General features: G+C 52.8%; 1 protein-coding gene across 2 annotated transcripts in view; it reads left to right on the forward strand.

Moving 5' to 3' along the window:
- Nucleotides 1-747: 747 nt before the first annotated feature.
- The window catches only part of Ndst1 (N-deacetylase and N-sulfotransferase 1), a 60,781-nt gene continuing 38,948 nt past the window's right edge, over nt 748-22,580 (forward strand). The window contains exon 1 of one of the 2 annotated variants that reach the window (XM_052155932.1): nt 748-936. The gene's annotated coding sequence lies outside the window, so the exon portion shown is untranslated. Of the gene's footprint in view, nt 937-956; nt 1,120-22,580 lie in introns of those variants that run through there. The other variant, XM_052155931.1, reaches the window with a different exon arrangement.

Below are 22,580 nucleotides of genomic sequence, written 5' to 3' on the forward strand. Positions count from 1 at the left end.
ACTGGTTGGCTGGGGGAGGGCAGACCTCTCTGGGCTCAGAAGAAATTTCAGCACCAGCTGTTAAGGGCTCTCAGTACAGTATAGGAGACTCAGTGTTCCCATCTGCTTAATGGGAGGAATCTTGTCCAGCTTGCAGGGTCTTAGAGATAGACGGAAGTGTTGAGGGTGAAGGACAGGCCAGGTGGGAGAAACTTTTGCTCAAGGCCATGTACCTCTTTGTCTGCCTGCTCTATGCCACAGAGGGGACTGACTGATTTAAGCTGGGGACAACTTGTTGAGGGAGATGACATTCTAGTAAGCAATAAAATCAGAATGTGAATCAGATCCACACAGCAAGAGTGTTCCAGTCAGAGCGAGGGCGTGTGGGTGTGGGTGTGAAGTCCTGCCCTAGAGGGGTCACCCGGACAGGTACCTGTTGTCGCTAGCCATCCGGAGGAGGCCCTGGAGGGTCGTCACGGGCCAGCGGGGCAGATCCCGCAGCCCCGGGGCCCAAGCAGAGGGATTCCAGGCCGTAAGTCGCAGCGAGATCGAGTCTTTGTCCCCCTTCCTTCCCTCTGCCGCTCTCCGACCCCCAGCGCCCGTCCCTCCCTGACCCCAAATAACTTGTTGGCTTCCCCAGGGCTTTGTTTGCTCGGGGTCACCGCCTCCGGGACCCTGGCCGCGGCGCACCGCCCTCGCGGGTCCAGCGCCTGACACCCCTCGGGCCGGGGCCCCCGCCCCCTACCCGCTCCGAGACCGGGGTCAAAGGCAGCCCGCGTCACGTGGTCGCCGAGCAGCACCGAATCGGCCGGGAGAGCCGAGGGAGAATCCGGGTGGAAGCGAAGAGATCCAGCCCGGCTCGCGGCGCCCGGTCCCGCCCCGGCGCCCGACGGGCCCCCGCAGCGTGCGCGCCCCGCGCCGCCGGATCAAGCCCCGCGCACGGCCACGGCGGGGGAGGTAGGCGCGGGCCGAGGGAGGCGGGCGGCCCGGCAGCCTTGTGCGCGCTCCCCACGGGCGCGGGCGCGGCGCGGCGCGGCCAGCAAGGGGTTAAGCCGGCCCGCAGCCCGCCTCGCGCACGCCCGGGACCGGCGGCCGCGCGGCCACCCGCGCCGCTTCCCCCTGGCGTCCCGGCCGAGGCAGGTAAGAGGCCGGAGGGCCGGGCGGCCGGCGTCCCGGGGCCGAACGCTCGCGACCAACCCGGGCACGGCGTGCAGGCCGCGCGGGGGCCCTAGCGGCCCCGGTGCAAGTTTGGTGCGCGCGGGCGCCGGGCGGGTGGTGGGAGGACAAAGGGGTGGGGGCCTCGCGGGGCCGGGCGGGCCGGGGTGCGGGCGGGCAGCGCGGCAGCTGTAGGTCACGGATAATGTCACCCACGAGGAATGCCCCCTCCCCCTCCCGGCTCCCGAACAGGGGAAACTTTTGTCTGGCATGGGAGGGGGCGAGAGGCCGGGTCCCAGCTTCGGGAAGCGGGGAAGGCGGCCGGACCGGTTTTCTCCGGGGCCCTGAGCGGCCTGGTCCCTAACTCCCCTCCTCCCTCGGCTTCTCGGAACCGGGACTCTAGCATTTGACCAGCACGAGGAGGGGACGCCTGTAGGACGTGGGGGGTCTGAGGGCTGCCAAGAAGCCGAGGACTCATCCATCACCTGGCTCTTGCGTGCCAGGATCCCCTACAGATCCTACCTCGCACTGTTGGTCCTCAGTCCTGCCCCTAGACGAGCTTGGGGGACATTCTGGAGCAATATTACCCTCTGGACTGAGGGTTAGACAGACCTCGCTGTTCGTCGCTACCCAGCTATGTGACCTTGAGCAGGTTCCTTACTTTCCCGAGCCTCTGTTTCCTCACCTGTAAAATGGGTGTATCTGTCAGAGTTGGGATGAAGCCAGGGTGTGGGACCTCAGAGAACGTTGGCATGCTTATATTCAACAAGTGTTCAGTTGCATGTTGGCGTGTGTGCCAGGCACTGGGCTGATTCACTGCTTTACATAGTTTTCCTTTACAGAATTTCCCCACATTACTTTTAGGCACATTTTACAAGAGTGGAAACTGAGGCACGGAATGGACAAGGTCAGGAAGGTAAAAGTGGGAGTTGGGATTTGTCCCCTCTCCCAGTCCTTATATACCAAGTACAGAGTCCTACTAGGGCCTTCGATGTGACTGGGTTTATAGTTTCAGTTTTAGTTGAATCATGAGCTGTCTCCTTGTCCCATTACCCTTCCCCCAGGTGAGGCACCCTTCTCTCTGGCACTTGCCTGGGTGAGGTCTTGTGCCCTTGTTCTGTTAGGCTGGCAGCTGGAGCAGGAGGGGAGGTCAGTCGGAGCCTGTGATCTGAGCTCCGAGATGGTCCAAGTTCCGTTGCTGGCTAGGTCCTGGTAGGAAAGGTCTCCCTGTGTGGGTGGTGGTTCAAGGAGGAGGAGTCTGTCTCCCTGGCTCCGACTGGGGACAGCTGGTGGCTTTGTCAACAGACTTTTCCCTAGCACCCAGGAGACCTGCAGAGCCTTTTTATCTCCCTTTAGACTGTCACTTTCAGATCAACAGGGGGTAAGAGATTGGGCTCAAGAGTAGAGCCCTTGGGCAGATAGAGACCTAAGGTCAACGATTGATTTATGCCCTAAATGTCTTAGCTACAGGGTCCACTGCATAAGTGAGAGGCAGGCCTTGATACCTTAGCCTTAAAGGTCCTTGGAGCTAGTATGAAGGATGAACTTTGAGCCAACATCAAGATTGCAGAATCGTCATGGAAATACCTGTCTTTGTGTGTTCTGGAGTCCAGCTAGACCAGGACTGGGCAACTTCTTAGCCTCTCAGGAAAGACCCCACTAGTGACTGTGAAGACCTGCTCAGATTCCCACTGGTTTTCCTGTGCTAGGCAGGCCCAGTCTTTTGGGGTGTTGTGGGGGGTAGGGTGGGGAGGGATGATATCATATGATTACCAATCAAGCTCTGATTGGGGATTTTGAGTACTTACTTAAAAGATGGGATACAAATTGCTAATTAATGACATCTTGAAACCTTGGACGGGAGCATGATGGGTGTGGTGGGTTCTTGCGGGTGGGCGGTTCTAACTGCCCCAAGGCCCTCCAGCCCGGAGTGTGGGATTTGCACAATTCACAGGCTTTCCGTAGGTCCTGGGAATAGAGAGCTCTCCGAGCTGACATCACTGTCATCTTGTAGGGACAAGAATGGAAATTCCGCCACTTAGCCACTTAGCTCTGAAAAGCGAGGGATTAAGCAGAGGGCTTGGGAGGCCAGGAAACCGTCCCAGGGGCTGGGGCTGTCCCTGGTTACGTGGTCAGACTTCGTTGTTTGTCATTGTAATCAGAGCAGAGGCTTCTGGGAGAGTCAACAGGTAAAGGAAGTCAGCTACAGGAGAGGCGAAGGAGAGGGAGAGCCTCCTGTCGCAGGGGGTGTTCAAGGAGAAGTCTTCAGATTGAGAGGTCAGGAAGTCAAGAGAGAATGTGAAAGAGACAGTCTCAGCAGCCCAGCACTCTCGGCCCTGCCTTGGGGACCTGCTTTGCCTGTGCTTTGGGTCGGTGTGTCTGAACTTTAGAACCAGAGCCAGACTTAGAAATCTCTAGGGCTTGCTCAGACTTCCACTAGGTTGGAATTTGTTTTGGGTATGACTTGAAATAACAGGACTATTTGGAGGCCTCAGACGTTCTTTACTTGAGATGGGGAGTTTGGGTAATTTTTGAAACTCGTATGGAATATTTCTGTGGTGGGGGGGTTACAGGGGACATGAAATAGGGGTGATTTCGACTAGAGAGGGCAGACAAAGATCAGAGGAGGGACGGCTGTGAAGCAGGGTGTCACAGGGTGACCCTTGGGTACCCCTTGATGCCCGCAGGACAGTGGAAGGAAGAGCTTCCTGGTTGGTGATGTCAGCAAGCCTTCCTAGAGGAGGAAGTGTGTGAGGATTCAGGCCCTCAGACAGGACAGCGGGCACCAGACTGGACTGTGGGGGCTTACGGCGCCCTGCTCCTGAGTTTGGGTTTTATGCTGTGGTGGAGAAGACAGAAGGTTGTAAGCAGCTTGTTGAGATGGTGCCTGTTACTGTGCTCTGTGTCAGGCATGGCGCCAGGCCCCTTACAGACACCCCACTGACTCCTCACAATACCCTGCAGCATAGCCACTGCTGGCCACCCCACCCTGTCCTGTTTGTAGGTGGAGGAAATGGAGCCTCAGAGGGGTAGTCACTTGACAGTGACAGAATTTGAACCCAAACTCTGTTCTGGTTTTATGCCAACAAGTTGCCTTTCTCAGGGTCATTTGGCCAAAGGATGGTTGCAAGAGTGACAGACAGGGTGGAGACCAGAAGACTCCCGGCTTGAGACCCAGCAGTCAACCTAGTCCTCTCAGGCCAACTCAGCTGAGGCTGATGGTAGGAGAGGGGCTGCAGGATCTTGTAGCTGCCTTGGGGTTGGCCGAGGAAGGATCCCAGCCAATTCACTGCTTTCAGATGCCATAGGCTGCTTCACCCTGTAGATCAGAGATGGCAGAAAGGTCAGGTCCAGGGCATCTAACCTGGAAAGAGACTGCCTGAGGCCCAGGGGAGAACCTCATTGCTAAGTGTCTACAGGAGACCGAGCCTGTTGGATGTGGGAGGGTGACCCATAGGGTCAGGATCGGGTGGCCGCCTGAGAACCCAAAAGTAGAGTAGTATTCAGCTCACTTCCAGCCCTGCTGATTTTTCTTATAGCTCTTGAAGTGGCCTTTCCTGTGCGGCTCAGGAAGTACCAATACCCACAGGCCCGCACAGCTCCTCCTAGCTAGAGTCCCTATGCTCTGAGGACACCCAGCCCAGCCTTCTTCCAATAATACTGGTTTTCTTTTCCTTTGTTTTCTTTTTTTTTTTCTTTCCTTTCCTGTTTTCTAACTTTTGTTTCTGTTTCATGTGTGTGGGTGTTCTGACTGAATGTATGCCTGTGTACCACATGTGTGGTAGTCTTCTGAGATGGGGGTTACAGAGCACTGTCTCTGGAACCAACCAGAGCCTGGCCTGCTGAGGCCTTGGTCTCCACTTCCACTACAGGACCAGCTGCTCCATCTCCATCTGTGAGCAGGTGCTGGCTCGTGGATCATGAGTTGGGAAAGGGGCTCCTGGGTCTGTGGGCTTGAAGGTGAGGAGTGAAGGTCGGGTGAGGGTGTGTGGCAAGGTTTTCCCCTCTCCCCTTCCCTGAGGCAGAAGTTAAAGAGGTCATTGTGATCCCCAAGGGCTCTAGAGGATGCCTTATCCTTGCCCAGGGCCTGTTCTGATGTCTGTTCATCACCCTGGAGTTTGGGACTCAGTAGAAGGGTGGACACGCCTTGGAGCATGCGGCCTCGGAGCTAGAGACAGCATGCTACCAACGCTCTTTCCTCAGGATGGAGGACACCATGCTGAGTTGCTTATGGCTTGTTACTCTGATATGGGTGGGGTTAGTCAAAATTGAAACTGTGCATGGTGACTAACACTTGCTGAGGTGTGGAGGGGCTCCACTGCGTGACGGCAGTCAGTGCCCTGCGTCCCGTGCCCCTCAGCCACCGAGCAGGGACCATTCTTTCTCCTTTCTCCAGCCGTGTCCCTCATCCCTCCCCTCACCTCTGCTCGAGGTGAGGAGGCTGCATCTCCGGTCTTTCTCCTTCCTCCCCAGCCTCCAAACTCTCCCTGGTGAGCGGCTCTGGAGTCTCTCTTCCCGTGTAGCCATCCTGACCCTCACCACAGTGGCCATTGCCTGTGCTCTCCACAGTCATGGGACCGGTTGGCCGGACCCTCCTGGGACCCTTTTATCCCTGGTTTGAACTCTAGCTTACAGAAGCGCCTGATCTTTTGGCTCTGTGTTCCAGAAGCAGAAGCTGCCTGGGACTTGTTTCCACAGGTGTGAACAGCTTTCTGGTGTACAATCCAAAGTTGTGGGTTCAAATCCCAGTTCTTTGATTGACTAGATTAGCTAATTCCTAAATCTGAGCATTGGTTTCCCCAACTGCAGAACAGTGTTCAGGTATTCCTGTTGGGCCTGTAAGATTGCTCAACTGCGTAAAGGCACTTGCCACCATTCCTGACGATAGGAGTTCGATCCCTGGCGTCCCACATGGTAGAAGGAGAGGACCAACTCCTTCAAGTTGTCACCTGACCACACCTGCCACAAATATACACACACTCCCTCACAGCCACTCTCATAGATTCTAAATGTAAGACAAAACCAATAATAAAACCCAAACTTTTCTTTTTGGAAAGGATGATTGGTTTACAGCATCCATCAGGAGCTGTTCCAGGTAGCAGGAGCAGCTTTTTACTGTAGAAGACTGGGACGTGCAGGTGAGGAAACTGAGTCCAGAGTGCTAGGGCGCTTGCTGGCCTGCAGTGGCTGTACCTCAGAAGCCGGACAGGATTTCCTCCCTGTGTTAATGCCTCTGCTTTCTCTCTACCATCCTGTCATCCGAGTTAAGGGACTCAAGTCCCATCTCCTCTCTGGTGACCGTATTGAGTACTGCCAACTTGGGCCAGGCGAGTAGGGCAGGTAGCCTTAATTCTGGTGGCTCTCATGGCCAGGGACCCATCTCTTACTGCCTGGACTGTGGGCGTGGAGCTTCCAGGAGGGAGGGCTGGATGGACCGGGAAGGAGGGGCTTTGCCTCAGGCAGTAATGAGGTCCACACCAAGTCAAGGCTGAAAATAAGACTGGATACCAGACAGCCTGCGGCCAGCCTCCTGCTATCACTTCTGCTTACAGAGCCTTGGGCCAGGACTTTAGTTCTTCACCTGTACAAAGGGACGGCCCTTGTCCTTTGAAGCATTTTAACCGCAGACCAGTTTGGTTACATACAGTTACTGAGACTTTTTTTGGATATGGTCTCTCTACAGCTCTGGTTGGCCTTTAAGTAATTGTTACTGGCCTGGATCTTTAAGTGATCTTCCTGCCTCAGCTTTCTGAGTGCTGGGATTACAGGTATAGCTACCATACCTAGCCCCCACCCCCCCTTTTTTTTTGTGGTGGTGGGAGGAGGCAGGGTTTCAAGTAGCCACCTTTGCCCTCAAGTTTGCTATGTAGCTAAGGATGAATGTCTGACTGTCCTGCCCTTCTGCTCGGATTAGAGGCTTATGCCACCACACCTGATTCGTAAGTGCTGGGAACTGAACGAACCCAGGGTTTTGTGCATGTCTGGCAAGCACTTTACCTTTTTTACTGTATTACCTCTCCCTGACTTCTGGCTCTGGACTTCTGGTTGTCCTGTCTCCACCTTGTAACCGCTGGCATTGCTGGCCACCCTCACCATGCTCAGCTCCATGGATAACTGATAATTGTTTACCAGACACAGGCAGGGTCTCATTGTGTTTCCCAGAGGACCTGGGTTCGAACTCCATCAGCTACACAACTGTAACTCCAATTCCAGGGGACCTGACACCATCTTCTAACCGTCATGTGGGCAGTGCACACAAGTAGTACAGACATGCATTCAGGTAAACACTCATGCACATAAAGGAAAAATAAGTTAAAAAGAAATCCTAGAGCTCATGTGATTCTGGTTTTTCAGACCTGAAGTCTGACCCCATGGGGGAAGGCCTGGATTCTCAGCACCCTCTGGCTGGCCAAGGCCTGGCTTGTCTGGACAGGTCTCCGGGTGGTGGAGGGTGGAGGTTTGCTGTAGTCTTTGCTCAACGGTAGACACCTTGGTGTGTCTCCTCCGCTGTGCTTGCACATAGCTACCTGCCCAGGCAGATGCCAGGCAGGAAGTGAATGCTGTCCTAGCGGGCCCTGTGCTCAAGCTGTGTCCTGCTGCCGTATGCCCGTCCTCCTGACGCTTGTGACACCATGGCTTGTGCTTTTGTGGGGATGGAAGCAGTAGGTGGCTTCCCTGCCTCTCCTGCAGGTTTAGCCGGAACGTCTCAAAGTTGGGCGGTGGATTGTTGGCATCTGTATCCCCTGGGAACTGGTGGAATGTGCAGACGAGGCCTCCCTACCCAGCCCTCCTGAGTCAGGTGCTGAGCCGTGGGGCCCAGCAGTACGTGCCCAGCAGTACGTGTGCACAGTTGTTCTCCAGGTGGTTCTCATGCACGAGGACCACGGAGCTAGGTCATAAAAAAGTCAGGGCCGCTTTTCTGTTTCCAGTCTACTCTTTGCCAGCACCAGTAGGAACCCAGGAAAGCCCAGTTTTTCCCTATCCTAGGTCATTTTAAAAAGAAATGCCTTTTTCTTTGTACTCCTGTTTCAGCATTTTCAGACATGGAATAACGGTGGGCGCTCACAGAAGCCTGGTTTCTCTCTACTTTTCCTTTTCTTTTGAGGGAGTCCAGCAATGCTCATTATGAAGCCCTGACTGGTCTGAGCCTGTGTGGACCAGGCTGACCTTGAGATTATAGAGATGTACTCCTCTTGCCTCCTGACTACTGTCATTAAAGGTTAAAGAGCTGCCATTTTGGACTAGTGCCCTGTACCCCAAGAACCAATCATGTAACAGCATTGAGGTACTGTCAAACTCTGTGAGTATAAGAAAGAACATTGATCTGAGTTCGAGGCCAGCCTGGTCTACAGAATGAGTTCCAGGACAGCTAGGGCTATTACAGACTTGAAGAAAAACAGAAAAACAAACAAACAAACAGAAACCAAAACACCATTGAGACAAATTGAGGAAGACAGCAATGGGAAGAGGAAGAGTGACGGAGGGGTTTGTAGGGGTTTGTGTGGGCAAGAAGGAGTGCCAGGAGGCGGGGCTGGGGTGGCACACCTTTAAACCCAGTACTAGGAGACAGAAGCAGAGTTTCTGTGAGTTTGAGGCCAGCCTGGTCTACATATTGAGCTCCAGGACTGCTAGAATAACACAGACACTATCTGAATAAGGAAACAGACATCTGGAAGTTAGGAATAAGCCACTGCGTTCTGGGCCTGGCCCAGAGCTGGGGTCAGAGTCTGGGTCCTGCCTGGAGAATGGCTAGGTGGGCGCACGCATGGGCCGGTGGTGGGCTGATGTGTTCTGAGGAGCCTTCGCTGGCTGTCAGTGGTTGTAAGCAACTCGGTGATCCTAATCATGCCCACAACTGCTCCTCATATCTATTGACAGTTTATCCGTGCTTGCTAGACATTTCCATGTCATGGTCTCAGAAGCAATTTCCAGAATAATCCTCTAAACCAGGGAGACACTGTAGCCCTTTCTGTTTATAGATGAATGTACCTAGGTCATGCATAGCTGCGAGGGACTAGATTTAGGAATGTTTGTTTATTAGAGGCTCACTGTGTGGCCCTGGCTGACCTGCAACTCTCTATGTAGACCAAGCTGGCCTTGAACTCACAGAGATCTGCCTGCCTCCGCCTTTGATCAAAGACATTCTCCACCAAGCTCATCTTACTTGTTTTTGAAACAGGATCTCACGAGGTCCAGGGTGGCCAAAGACTTTGCCGCTCCTCTTTCTCTACTCTCCAGTGCTGGGAATGTACCACCGTGACCTGTTCATATGGTGCTAGGGATGGGAGCTGGGGCTTTGAACGAGACATCACTACGGCCTGGGCTGAAGTCCCAGTCTAATATAACCCAGGCTGGCCTGAGCTAGAGCTGGCCTTGACCTCCTAATCCTCTTGCCCCCACCTCCCAAGTGCTGGGCTTGCAGATGTGTGTGCCCCACCGTGTCTGTCTGTCTGTCTGTCTGTCTGTCTGTCTGTCGTAGGTGAGGAGCTCTAAAGCTTGGGAGTGTTTGTGTATCACAGTCAGTGCAGAGCTTGATAGAATGTAGTCTATCAAATGAGTAAGAGAAACCTGATAAGACCCTGTTGGGTGGTTGGAGCTCAAGGTCCCAGCAAGGGGTAAGAGGTTAACTTTGAGAGATAAAGTGAGGTTTTTGTTTGTTTGGGTTTTTTTTTGTTGTTGTTGTTGTTGTTGTTTTTCTTTTGGTTTTGATTGGAGAGGTGGGAGGGTTAAAATCAGTTTACAGGGACTGGAGAGATAACTGAACCACTAGTAAGTACTTACTGCTTTAGTAGAGGCCCAGACTGGATCTCAGCGCCCTCACAAACACCTGTAACTTCAGTTCTGAGGGGTCTGAAGTCTGTTCCCGGTCTCTTTGTGAGGACATGCACAGAAATAAAAATTATTAAAAGTCTGTCTCCTACTCCTCTGTATTTTTTTTTTAAGTTCTCTGTGTCTCATGCTTGTATTTTGTTTTTTTTTTTTTACGATTTATTTTATTTATATGAGTACATTGTAGCTGTATTCATACAAAAAGAGGGCATTGGATTACAGGTGGTTGTGAGCTACTATGTGGTTGCTGGGAATTGAATTCAGGATCTCTAGAAGAGCAGTGCCCTTAACCACTGAGCCATCTCTCCAGGCCTCCTCTGTATTTTCTTGCCTGTGTTCTCAGTGTACTTTTTAGGAGCCCCAGGACTTCCCCTGCTGGTACAGGAACCCTTAATCTCACAGTGGAAGGGCTAAGACTCAGGCTGCACAGGGTGTCAGAGTCACTGTGAGGACCAGAGCTCAGTATTGCCGCTGTTCTTGCTAACCAGGCAAAGGTTTTCTCCCTTAAAGGGTGCCATTCCTGGCAGACAGTGTAGCCATATCCTCTGTGTGGCCCAGGGCAGTTCTGGGAAAAGAGGTGGAGGTGCCCTGGGAGGCGACAGCTGCCAAGAAGGGGAGGGACAGTTTCCATGAGGAAGATCACCAAGAAGCCCAAACCCCAGACGGAAACCGAATGTGTTTTCTAGGTCCTGAGAGGATATTTGGAACAATGGTGATAGACGGGGAGGCTGTGTTGGAAAAGGGTTTCTTGACATCCTTAAACAAAGTTGAGTCTGTAGGTTTGACTTTTGTTTCTCTGAAGGATGTTTATGTAATTTCCCAAAGGCAGGATCCAAAGCTCTGTGAAGTTGTCAGGCCTGTTGTTTATAAATCCAGTGTTGGAGCTGGGCAAGACTTCCATTAGGGAGCCGCCCCATCTGACTAGGAGACTGTGGGATGGGCTGTCAGTCACTCCATGGGAGGCAGCACAGACCTTGGGATAGAATGGGGTCCTCACGGCCTTGCCACCCTCACAGCTCTGGTTTTTTGGAGGTAGCAAAGGTCATGGGTAGGTGGGGGGCTTTGGAAACTCATTGCTGCCAGGGTTGGGGAGGGTCAAGTTGGTCTTCAACAAGGTGGTGGGCAAAAGGCTGGATGGGGTCCTGCGAGAGCACCCTCTCCAGATGCCAGGCCTAGCTGTATACCGCCTACCCGGCAGCTAGGAACTGTGAGTCACACTCAGTGGGGGCACAGAGTCACAGGCCATGGTGTGTCCTGATTCATTCTCTTCTCCCAGTCCTGCAGGGATGACTAGGCCCTGACCCCGACTGTGCTCGGAACTGTGGGCAGAGGGCTCTGTAGCTACAAATACTGGAGACGCAGAGAGCCTGTGAGCATCCTTCTCTCTGCTCCTTGTCTCCTGTCTATAGGGTACTCTGTGGTCATGACCCAACCGTTCTCCCTAGTACAGGGGTTTGTGAGCCCTGACATTAGATGTGGCATTTTGAAGGCATTTCTGAATACTGCTTCCCCCCCCCCTTTTTTTTTTAATTAAAAAGTTTTAAATCTATTTTATGTGTATGGGTTCTTTGCTTGCATGTATGTCTGTACACCATATGCATGCCTGGTATTTGTGGAATGCAGAAGAGGGTGTCAGATCCACTGGAACTGAAGCTAGGGATGGTTGTGAGCCACTGTGTGGGTGCCAAGAACTGAATCTGGGTCCTCTACAGAAGCAAATGCTTTGAATCTCTAAGCCACCTCTCTAGGCTTAAATCTCTAAGCTACCTCTATTGTGTTTCTTTAAAAAAAAAAAAAAGAAAGATTATTTTATGTGTGTGGATGTCTTATCTGTATATACATGTATTTGCACACTAGTAAAGATCATCTAGTCTTATGAGGATACAGCTATAGAGGGTTGTGAACCACTTTGTGGGTATTGGGGGTTAAACTCAAGTCCTCTGAAAGAGCAGCTAGTGCTTTTAACCGCTGAACTATGTCTCCAGCCCTCTGTACTGTGTTTAAGAAAGAGTCCTGTCAGTTTGTCGGGTTGACAGAATGCTAGGTATTCCTGTGATGAGTTAGGGCCTATGTGCTGCAGCCCAGAGAGAGGGCTGGGCCATGCTGATATTTCAAGTACGGTCACAGAGGCCGCCATCAGTTTTGAAGCCAGTTCCTCCACTTAGGATTTGTATGTGACCTTGGTGTTTCAGGTTCCTCGTGAATAAAACGGCAGTAACCAGGATGTATCTGTTTACTCTGAATGTGCATGTGGAGGACTGCCCCATGGCCTGCTACAGAACTGTCATTTAAGAAGAGTTTGGGACATGGCTGTCCTTGCTTTGGTCTGTGGTTTGGCCTGCGTGCCTGCCCCAGCTCTGGGTCCTTATCCCTGGGCTCACCTGGCTCCTGGGAGCTGCAGGGCCAGGTTGTAGAGCTGCAGTGGGTAGGTGGGTAGGCAGTGCCTGTAGCCCTCTGCCTTCTGGGACTCTCAGACCAGGCTCTTCCATGCTTTGTCCTGAGGCAGGCTTATGTAACACCCTAGCCTGGCCAGGCAGGACTCCATTCTCAGTCTCATGTCCCCCCACCCCCACCCCATTGTGTCTTCCCCTCCCTTCCCCCACAGAGCTGGCGTTGGCCGGCTTCCTCAAGCTGCAGGTCTGTAATCGGACCCCTGCTATTCTCCCACCGATTGATTTAGTCTGATTGATTTAGTCTGCAGGTCTGTGAGGCGGGCAGCCCCTCCCACCACCCAGAGCCTGTGCTTGCTTTGGAGGCTGGCAGGCACCTTGGAGTTTTGGAGAAATGTTGGCTTCTAGATGCCATGGGCTCCTGGTGTGACCTGCCAGCATGCGAGGGAGGAGGCTCTTGTCTCCTGTAGTCCCAGGTCTGTACCTTTCCTAACCCCCCTCCCATACCCCTCCTCCCCACCCCCCACCTCACTTCTCAGCCCAACCCCTCTCCCAGGCTGGTACAGAGAAGCTATCTTCCAAACTGGTCTCCACAGTGCTGGTCACACCTCCTGTGCTGAACCCTACAACACCATGCTTTCTGTCCTTGGAGAGATGGCTCAGCGGTTAAGACACTGACTGCTCTCCTGAAGGTTCTGAGTTCAAATCCCAGCCATCACATGGTGGCTCACAACCATCCATAATAAGATCTGATGCCCTCTTCTGGAGTGTCTGAAGACAGCTACACTCACATATAATAAGCAAATAAATCTTAAAAAAAAAAAAAAAAAAAGACAACAGAGGTTAGAGACTGGCAGGCCACATCTCACCTATGGGCAGATTTTGTTTGTTCCGTTCCAGATACCGAGTTAGTAGTCAGTAGGAGATTTTTACAGTACTTCTGGCGTTACCAGAAACAACGGGACATCACACTGGACATAGTGGTATACATGTGCTATTAGTCCCGGAATTTGAGAGGTAGAGGTAGGGTCAGGAGTTGAGCCAGCCAGCCCTGGTTCTACGAGACTGTGTCTCACAGCTTGCCTGTTCCCCATTAGAAGATTGAAAGCCTCAAGCGTTCTCCACTGGCTTGCTGGGGATGCAGCCTATGTTCTTCACTGACTCCTGCCTGTCATTTCATGAGCTTCATACATTTGGACTGCAGAGGCATCGGGAGTTTGCCACCCTGTCGTTAAGGCAGAGGCTGCTTTCTCTCCCGCTTGGTAATGTGCTGCCCGCCCCCTGTGGCTCTTCATGGGCGGCCAGGGTGCAGACTTCTCACATCTGTGTGCTGGAAAAGTACCTAGCCCCAGGACTGTGCATACAGAAGGAGTATAATAAATGCACCCTGTGGGAATGAAGGTCCTTTTGCTGCTGTGAACCAGCCTGCCCTGGTCCTGGGGTTCTCCCTCCAGACTGGCTGGAACTGGTGTTTGTTTGTTTATTGGTTTGTTTGTTTTGAGATAGGCTCTCACTAGGTAGCCCAGGCTACCCAGAACTCACAGTGATCTTTTTGGCAGGCCTTCCCAGTGAGTTATAAGCATGAACCATGTCTGGCTTTCTGCTGTAGGGAGCAGCCTCTGAGAGCGCTACCTTGCACTGCCACAGCACATAGTGGGGGCCTTTTCTTTTCTTTTTTCTTTTCTTTTTTCAAGACAGAGTTTCTCTGTGTAGCCCTGGCTGTCCTAGAACTCACTCTGTAGACCAGGCTGGCCTCGAACGCAGAAATCTGCCTGCCTCTGCCTCCCAAGTGCTAGGATTACAGATGTGAGCCACCACCGCCCGGCATGGGAGCCTTTACCTTGCAGTGGTCCATCACATGCTCATGGAAGCTTGTGGGGCTCAGCAGTTCCCAGCTGTGCCATGTGCTTCCTGGGCGAAGGGAAGGGTGGGAACTGGTGTGCACAGTTCTGGTGTTTACGTCACTAGGCTCTCCTGGCTGCTTCACGCCGCATCACTTAGCCTTCAGCGCTGTCTGTCCATTCAAGGTTCATTGGACTTGTTTTTCCTTTATTCTATTTCTTTTTAAAGATTTATTTATTTATTTATTTATTTATCTATACACTGTTACTCTCTTCAGACACACCAGAAGAGGGCATCAGATCCCATTACAGATGGTTGTGAGCCACCGTGTGGTTGCTGAGAATTGAACTCAGGACCTCTGGAAGAGCAGTCAGTACTCTTAACCTCTGAGCCATTTCTCCAGCCCCCTGGTTTTGTTTCTTTGTTTCTTTGTTTTTGTTTATTTCTGAGACAAGTTCTTAATTGCATAGCTCTGGATAGCCTAGAACTTGCTATGTATGTCAAGCTGACCTCGCACTCACAGAGATCCACTTGCGTCTGCCCCAAAGAACTGGGATTAAGGTGTGGGCCTCCATGCTAACGAAGATGACACATTTTGGAAGTGGTCTTTGTTAATAAATCCACAATTATCCTGTGGATATTAAAACTCCGGGAAACTTACAAAAACTGCCTATAGATTTGTTCCCGCCTCTGTTCTAGGCTACAGTCTTTCCCTCTCAGGATACCCAGCCATGGAGAGCGCTCTGAGCGCAGATTACAGTTGAGCATTCACTATGTCATAGTACACAGAGCCCAGGCTAGTAGAGGACCTCAGAGTAACTGTAACAGGAACACCTCCCCTCCCCCACCCGGCTTCTCTTTCACTCTCTGGGCCCACATGGAGGGCTCCTCCCTGTCTCTGTGGCTCTCCATGTTTCTTGAGCAACTCTTCTAGGATAGCACATTAGGCAGGTGTGTAAGGTGAAGGTCCAGAGGGTTTCCCCTCACACGGGCTGGCAGCTCAGGAGGCAGGCACACTAAGAGAGGTGTGCTTTGCCTGATCCTGAAGGGGAAGACACGGGTAGCTTGGCTCCTCGCAGGTAGGTACCAGGCGTCTGCTGCCAGGCCTTGTAAGAAATGACTGATCTGTTGAGGTCCTGTGGCACATAGGCTGAGACATTAAGTACAGGACGCAACAAGCCATTTACAGCTGAGAGAACTGAGGCTCTCAAGGGAGGAGGCCTTAGCCTCAAGTCCGTGTAAATCTGGGCTGGAACCTCAGGTCTCCTCACTCTAAGCCGGGCTTGGCCTCTGTCTTCTTCTCCCTCTGCACGGTTAGTGGCAGATCACCCAGTAGAGACAATCGGCTGATTGTCTGAGGAGGAGAAGGTTGGGCCTGGAAGACTGAGGCATGAACTAGCCCGGGTACACGAGTGACCCTTAAACACCCTGCTTCCTGTTTCTTGGTTTTTCCCTTGCACTGTCCCTGATGGGCCGGCTGTCTCAGTGCCCACGTCTGCTGGCACTGCCTTTGTGCTTTCTTTTGAGAACAGCGCTCATTTTTGATAGTTCTCCTGCTGACATAGGAGAAGGCAGACAAGGCCCTGCTCTCCCCTCCACCTGCTGTGAGGAGACCAGTGAGTGGCTCCAGACTCCTGGCAGCGCAAGTGTCAGGACCCGGAGCTTCTCCTCAGGGGCCTAAAGGCTGTAGGCAGAGAGAAATGGAATACAGAATCCAGTGGTCACCGTTGGGGATTTGATCAGAACTGGTCACATGACAGCCTAGCTATTTCCCTCAGGCCCTGGTGCAGTATTACCTTTCGGGGCTCAGGGACTAGATGTGTCTGAGTAAGGGGACAATAGTCACATTCAACACATTTATACAAACATTTGCCTCGTTTAGGCCTTTTCTAGGAACTGACACACACCGACCAGACCAAGTCTCTGTTTTCATGTCACACCACCAATGGGGCAGCACCACCAAGCTGCACACACACCTGGTATGTGCTGAGTGTGGTAAGAAGTGCCTAGAAGGAGGGGGAAGCTGGCCTGGGCATGGCTGGTGACTGTCTCAGGAGGGAGGAGCATGCCGGGCAGAGGGAGCATCAAGACGGGTGCGGAGTGAGGAGTGAGGGTAGACATGGGCATAAGTGAGGAGCAGCAAGCAACCTGGGCAGGCAGACGGTGGGGTGGGGGTGAGAGAAGAGCTTCTTGTCTCCTAGGAGGGAGAACTTCACTGTTTAAGTCTGAGTAAAGGGGAAACTGCCAGAGGGCTTGGGGTGGGGGACTCACCTGCTTAGCTTGCCATGTGGCTACCTCCTGAAGAGGACGGGAAGGGCAAGGGCTATGCAGTATGAATTGCCAGGAGGTGACCACACCCCGCCCCCTCCGCCCCCTCCGCCCCCCCATGAATGATGGTGGGTCAGTGGCAGGGAGGGGGGCACTAGGAGTTGCCTCTGGATTTCTCTTGCAGGATGAGCTGACAGATTTGCTGAGGGATTAGCTGTGGGGGTGAGAGGAGAGTGGCTGGCCTGCAGCACCGGAAGGAAGGACGCTGTTGATAGAAGACAGGGAGGGCTTAGACCAAGCAGGCTTGGAGAGAGGACTGCCATTTCTGGTCAGTTTTGTCGGGGTGTGGCACACTGGTGGAAAGGGCCTGGGGGGCCTGAGAGTTGCCGGGTTGTAAGGTGTGCGGTGGTGTCCTCCCCACTCCAAGACTGCTCTGAGACAAGTGGTCTACCTCCCTCAGTTCTGTCTTCTCTTGGCAAACCCAGCATATCCCTCCTCCCGGCAGGCAGAGGGTGACAGACCCTGGTGGAAGTCTCAAACCCTCTGTCTGGCAACACCTCATGGGAAGGAGTTTTGTTTTTGGTGGGCCTAGGGGAACTTGAAGGGGAGTGGGGGGCCTCAGGCTCTGGTCCTCTGTAGTGCTTTATCTGCCTCTGCACAGCAGTTGTCCTGGCCTCTAGTTCCCAGGGCAGTAAGGAATATTTGAGGAGATAGCATAGTACAGCGATTAAGAATCTGGGCTTGATTCAGGCAAATGGACAGTGAATACTTCCTCTGCTGCTGGGCTGTGAGACTCTGGGCAAATGAAAGAACCTCTCTGATCCTCTATTTTCTCACCCGCATAAATGGGCCCATCCTCACACCTGCTTCATAGGGGGTTTCTTTGAAAGTTCCTGATAGAGGTGCAGAAAATACTTCACAAAGATTTGACACCACACTCAATTTGAAGAAGCTATTAGCAGCAGTGACCCATGTGATCCATCAGGATGAGAGGTTTCGCCTACTTGGTGATGGGTGCTGTATCTGTTTTTTTGAGTAAGAACACATTTACTTGTGGATTAGAGGGGGCAGCTGTAGCTGTTCAGATCTGGGATACTGGAGTTCTGGGGTGTGCTAGGGATCCCCTTTAATAGCTAAGTAAACTGAGGAATGGGGAGGCAAGACGCTGAAGCCAGGTCCCAGAAGGCCCCTTAGCCTTGTTGTCTTCTTTTGTTCTTATGAGCCTTGCTTAGAATCTCAGCCACTTGTGTTAACTTCTGCCTCAGCGTGAGAACAGGGCTGGCCTTGGCTTCGCACCTTCCCTAGCGAGTCTTCGTGGAGTTGGCATGGCAGCACAGGTCTCAGGGAGGAGGGTGGTAATTTTCCTTTTCCTAGAGACTCTTTGTCTCTGCAGTTCAGTGGCCAGCCGTAGGGAAATGTGGGTGGGAGGCTTGGAGGGACAGGTGTCCCTGAGGTGACTTGAGGGCATTCCAGACATTGAGTTAGGTGTGGTGGCGCATACCTGTAGTGCTAAGTACTCTAGAGACTGAGGCAGGAGCATCACTTGACTTAGGAGTCCAAATGTGGGTACCACAGCGTCTGAGGTCTACCTACAATATATAAGACATTGACTAAAAAAGAAAAACAAACCAACCAACCAGTCAGGGCTGTAAACAGGGCCAGCCGTGGGGCAGGCTGGGCTGGAGTGGCATTCCTCTGTGCACTTGGACGTGGCTGGCCTGGACTCCTGGTCTGGGTCCAGGCAGGGTGGTGCCTGCTTCAGTGGAGCCACGGAGAGGTTGACAATGAGTGGAATGCGGCCCCCTAAGGACCCACACACACTTCACTAGTCCTGGCATGCCAGTTGAACCCGGTGCTTCTGTAACCTTTTCCAGCAGTTAAGTTGTGCCAGGACAGCCAAGGACATTCCATAGTCCCTGGGGTGACACTGGGCAGTGCTTGTTTTCTCAGGGTCCAGGGGTCTTTAGGTACAAGGGAAAGGGTCTGGAGATAGTCCAGCCCCTTCCCTTAATACCCGAGTAAATTGACATCCAGAGAAAGCAAGACACTTGACCAAGATCTCACATGGCCTTCCCCTCACGTCTGTCACCTCCTTCTGTCCCTGTGTCCCTTGCTCAGACTCCTGGCCTACTGCCCAGACAGACGTTTACATCAGCCTCCCTCTTGTGGTTCCCCACGAGCTTTGTTTGTCCTCCTGCTGTTGTAATTTTGCCATGCTCTGCCAGGCGCTCACACTACTTGATACGCCTGACCTCTTGTCCCCTGCTAGCGTCTGCTAGCTATGGAGCCTCCTAGAGAGTTCAGAGGTCTAGGCCTCAGACTCTGGAGCCACACAGCCTAGGTTTAGACTGTTCAGCTCTTTTGTTTGTGTGTAGCAGCCCACCGGTATCCCACAGATCAGTAGAGGTGTGAGTGTGCGGGGCTGTGGGGGATGGTCAGTGAGATGACAGGTGCTATACTGGCAAGATGGGAGCTCTCACATGTGCTCGTGGCTGTCACAAAGCTGGTCGGCTTGTTGGCTTGGCAAGTTGAGGGTGTGGTGGACTCAACTCTGCACAGGGAGGTAGAGGAGTGCACTGAGTTTAGCATTTCCTGTGTGCCTTTAGGGGAAGTTATGTGTCTTTGTGTGTTCCTCCTGAGGATGGGGGAAGAAATCCCTATTATGTTTTTCTCAAAGCTGTCATGTGATATTAAAGCAATGGTGTGAGGAAGTGTTGCCATGTGTGTGTGGTTTTTAAAATGGCAGGTGGTGGTTGGTGGCAAGGAGGACATTAACCATGTGGTGGACAGGTGGTTGAGTGGCAGACTGGCCAATCTGCAGAGTTCTCAGTGCCCACATAGCCTCTCCACCTCCCTGTTCCCACCCACCTTGAACTTTAGTTTCAATATTATGTCCTAGGGAATATGTGAGGTGCAAAGATTCACAGCATTTTCCAGGCCCTGGTAGGGTTGGGGTGACCTGTGGCCAGTGCCAAGAGTCAGGAATTAAGACCCAAGACAGGCACCAGTTTGGATGTCGGCTAAGTCTTTCCTCCACTGGGAATTTGAGCAATTACCCTCGCCTCCCTGAGCCACAGTCTCCTCCTTTGTGAAGTTAGGCCCTGAAGATAAGCAGCTAAGCAGTGGGCAGAGGGGGAGCAGTAGGGTTCTGGGCAGTGGGGAGCTGGGCTATTGTGTCTCTTGGGGAGTAGGTGTAGGTCAGTTGTGTCTGTGCTTGAACCACACAGTAGAGGTCAAGAGAGCTCACGAGACCATCTAGTGCAGTTCCTTTTAACAGATAAGCAAAGGAAACCCAGAAAGCGGGGAGGTACTTGCCTGAGGTCCCAGGCCGGTTATTTCAAAGTTGGGCGTCCAGTGAGGCAGGGGGTGGCTATGGGGGAGCTACCCTCAGCCACGGAGCCCGTGCCATGTGTCAACTGTTCCCACACCTTGCTCCCTTCACTGGGCAGAGCCCTGGGAGTAGTGTGTGGTATAGGACACAGCTTCAGCTCTCCTGATCCTAAGAGCCTTTGAAATAGATACTTGGTAACACCCAGAGTGCCCTGATCCCTTTCAAATGGATCCGGTCTGAAGTAGGTCAGGTGCACCCTTTGTTCTGGTCTCTGCTCTCTAGAGAAGCATGTGTCCCTTCACTGGCTTGTCCTACCCTCTCTGCTGGCTGTGCCTCCTAGTGACTGCACTGAGCCCCTCATGCCCCAGGTGTATTGGCAGCAGGCTCTTGTCATGGTGACAAGCTCCAGCAAGTCTGAAGGGACAGACTGCTTTCATGTGGGCCTTCAGGAAATGTCCTCTGTCTCAGCAGGCCCGTGCTGTGCCCACCAGGCCTTTAGGAGATTAGGGGCTTCTGCCAGAATCATTGTAGCCTCTGGCTTTTCTCTGCACTGGCCTTAGGGCCTACAGACTTTTAGTGTCCCCAGGGCTCCGCCATCTTTTGGGTCAGCTGGTTTTAGGGTACTCTTCTGCCTCACTCCTGCCCAGGTGTTTGGTGGTTTGTTTTGTAATCTAGGATTCTATCCAGCTCTTTATCGTCTTCCCTTGGGCTCCCCGAGTGCCGGGACGCAGATGACTTCTTAAGAGGTGGCTGAGACTGTTCATCCCATGTAGGTGTTTCCAGGGCTTATCTCTAACTGGCGGGGGGGGGGGGGGGGGGCTCCTGTTGTGCTTGTGGTGTGACCTGAGAGACTACTGTAAGGTGAGCCCAGGGTCCGTCATGGCACCCAAGTGCACATCCAAGTATGCGCACACAAGTATGTGCACACAAGTATGCACACACTATCTTACTGTCTTTCTGCCTCCACCGCTGCTCTTGGGCCTGAGCTCCTGTCATTAGGGAAATGCTTCTGCCATTAGGTGGTCTTTTCTCTTTTTTTGGGTGGGGGGTGTCTTTTAGGAAGCAAATCCAAGACTCTCTGGTGGACACTTCTGACTGTTGGCTGCCATTGAGCCATCCCCGCTGGCCTGACTTTCCCAGTGTCACCAGAGCCAAGTTGCTGCTTCTCTCTGGGCCTTGGCTGTGTGAATGCTTGGCAGCTCTAGTGTGTACACTCAGAGGGACTCTGACACCCTCCATACTTCTGCCTGTCACCTTTCTTCCTCCTCTGTGGGGCGGGACAGTGGGAAGGGCCTGTCAGCTCAGCTAGGGCGGGGTCAGGAGCCAGACGCCTCCGTCATGGATATTTTGACTTCCAGATGGTACCAAGACAGAATATCAGTCTTTCCTCCTTTTCTCAGACAGGTAGGGAAACCGAGGCTGGGTGGGAAGGTTACGAGGGAAGCCAGGTGCAGCGCAGCAGGAACCTGGTTACATTTGTTGACTGCAAGGTGTCCTTCTAGTCCTCTCTGCCATCTTTCCTGAGAGGGGCCAGAGAAGCCAGACATTCCCAGGGTTGGGGACATGCTTTTCCCTCTGTATGGAGGGGACCCCCAGGTAGCTTCTACTTGCTCTGGGGGTCCCCGTGCTTTGGGAGCCCTAGGAGGTTCAGGAGTCCTGGCTGGCTGCCCTGCCAGAGAGTGAACAGGAGGCTTCCTGGAACAAAGTTGTTGGCTCTGGTACCCTAGGGCCGTCTCCTCTCCTCCTTTCTTCCCTCCCTCTTTTCCAGAAGGGAACTAGGCAGACAGTAATGCCATTTGTTCTGGCTCTCGGATTAGGTGCAGCTGGGTGAAATGAGTGTGGAGCCTTTGAGAGATGCAGCCAGATGCAGAGCTTCTGAGAAGCCACCACCTGAACCTGGTGGCCCTGTCACTCCCGCCTGGTTCCCCTGTCTGTGCTGGATCCTTCTTGATCCTCTTAGCGATTGTCCTCAGTCTCCTGCCCTGTCTAGTCTGAATGTGTGTTAATGTGCAGTGTGTGTTTGTGTGTGTTGTGTATGTGTGTGTTGTGTATGTGTGTGTGTAGACACACACAGCTGGTGCCTGTGTACAGTAGGCTCCTGAGCCTGCCTTGGGCTTCTGCCTGTCAGTAAGAGGAGAGACAGGTTCCATGAGTGTCCTGGCAACATGGGTTGTCATAGAGGGGAGTGCTGGCCTGGTGGATTATTGGGGAGGATGAGAAAGAGATGGCATTGAGGGATATGAAGGGGAAGGGTTTAGTTCTATAGCTTCCTGGGATAGCTGGGGGCGGGGGGATCAACAGCAACACCTGAGGCAGGTGGACCTAGGAACTGAAGATTTCCTTCAGTGCAATGGGGACTGCGGAGTGCTGAGTTCCAAAGCACTAGCCGTTACACTTGTAATTTTAGTTCCATCGAACCAGAGTTGGGTGTCTTAGTCATTGTTCTATTGCTAAGAAGAGACACCATGATCAGGGCATTTTTTTTAATTTTCTTTTTTTTCTTTTTGAGTCAGGGTTTCTCTGTATAGCCAGGGTTTCTTGGAACTTTCTCTGTAGACTAGGCTGTTCTCAAACTCCAAGATCACCTGCCTCTTGTCTCCCAAGTGCTGGGATTAAAGGTGTGTGCCACCTTCTGCTAAAGTCAGTTCTTATCAAGGAAAGCATTTAGTGGGCGCTTTGCTTGCAGTTTCAGAGCTTAGTCCATTATCACTGTGGTCGGGAGCATGGCAGCACATGTGGCCCTGGGGAAGCAGGTGAGAGCTTTATATCCTGACCCATGGTAGCAG

Source organism: Apodemus sylvaticus, chromosome 13 (assembly GCF_947179515.1).
Source record: "Apodemus sylvaticus chromosome 13, mApoSyl1.1, whole genome shotgun sequence".
Taxonomy (NCBI): domain Eukaryota; kingdom Metazoa; phylum Chordata; class Mammalia; order Rodentia; family Muridae; genus Apodemus; species Apodemus sylvaticus.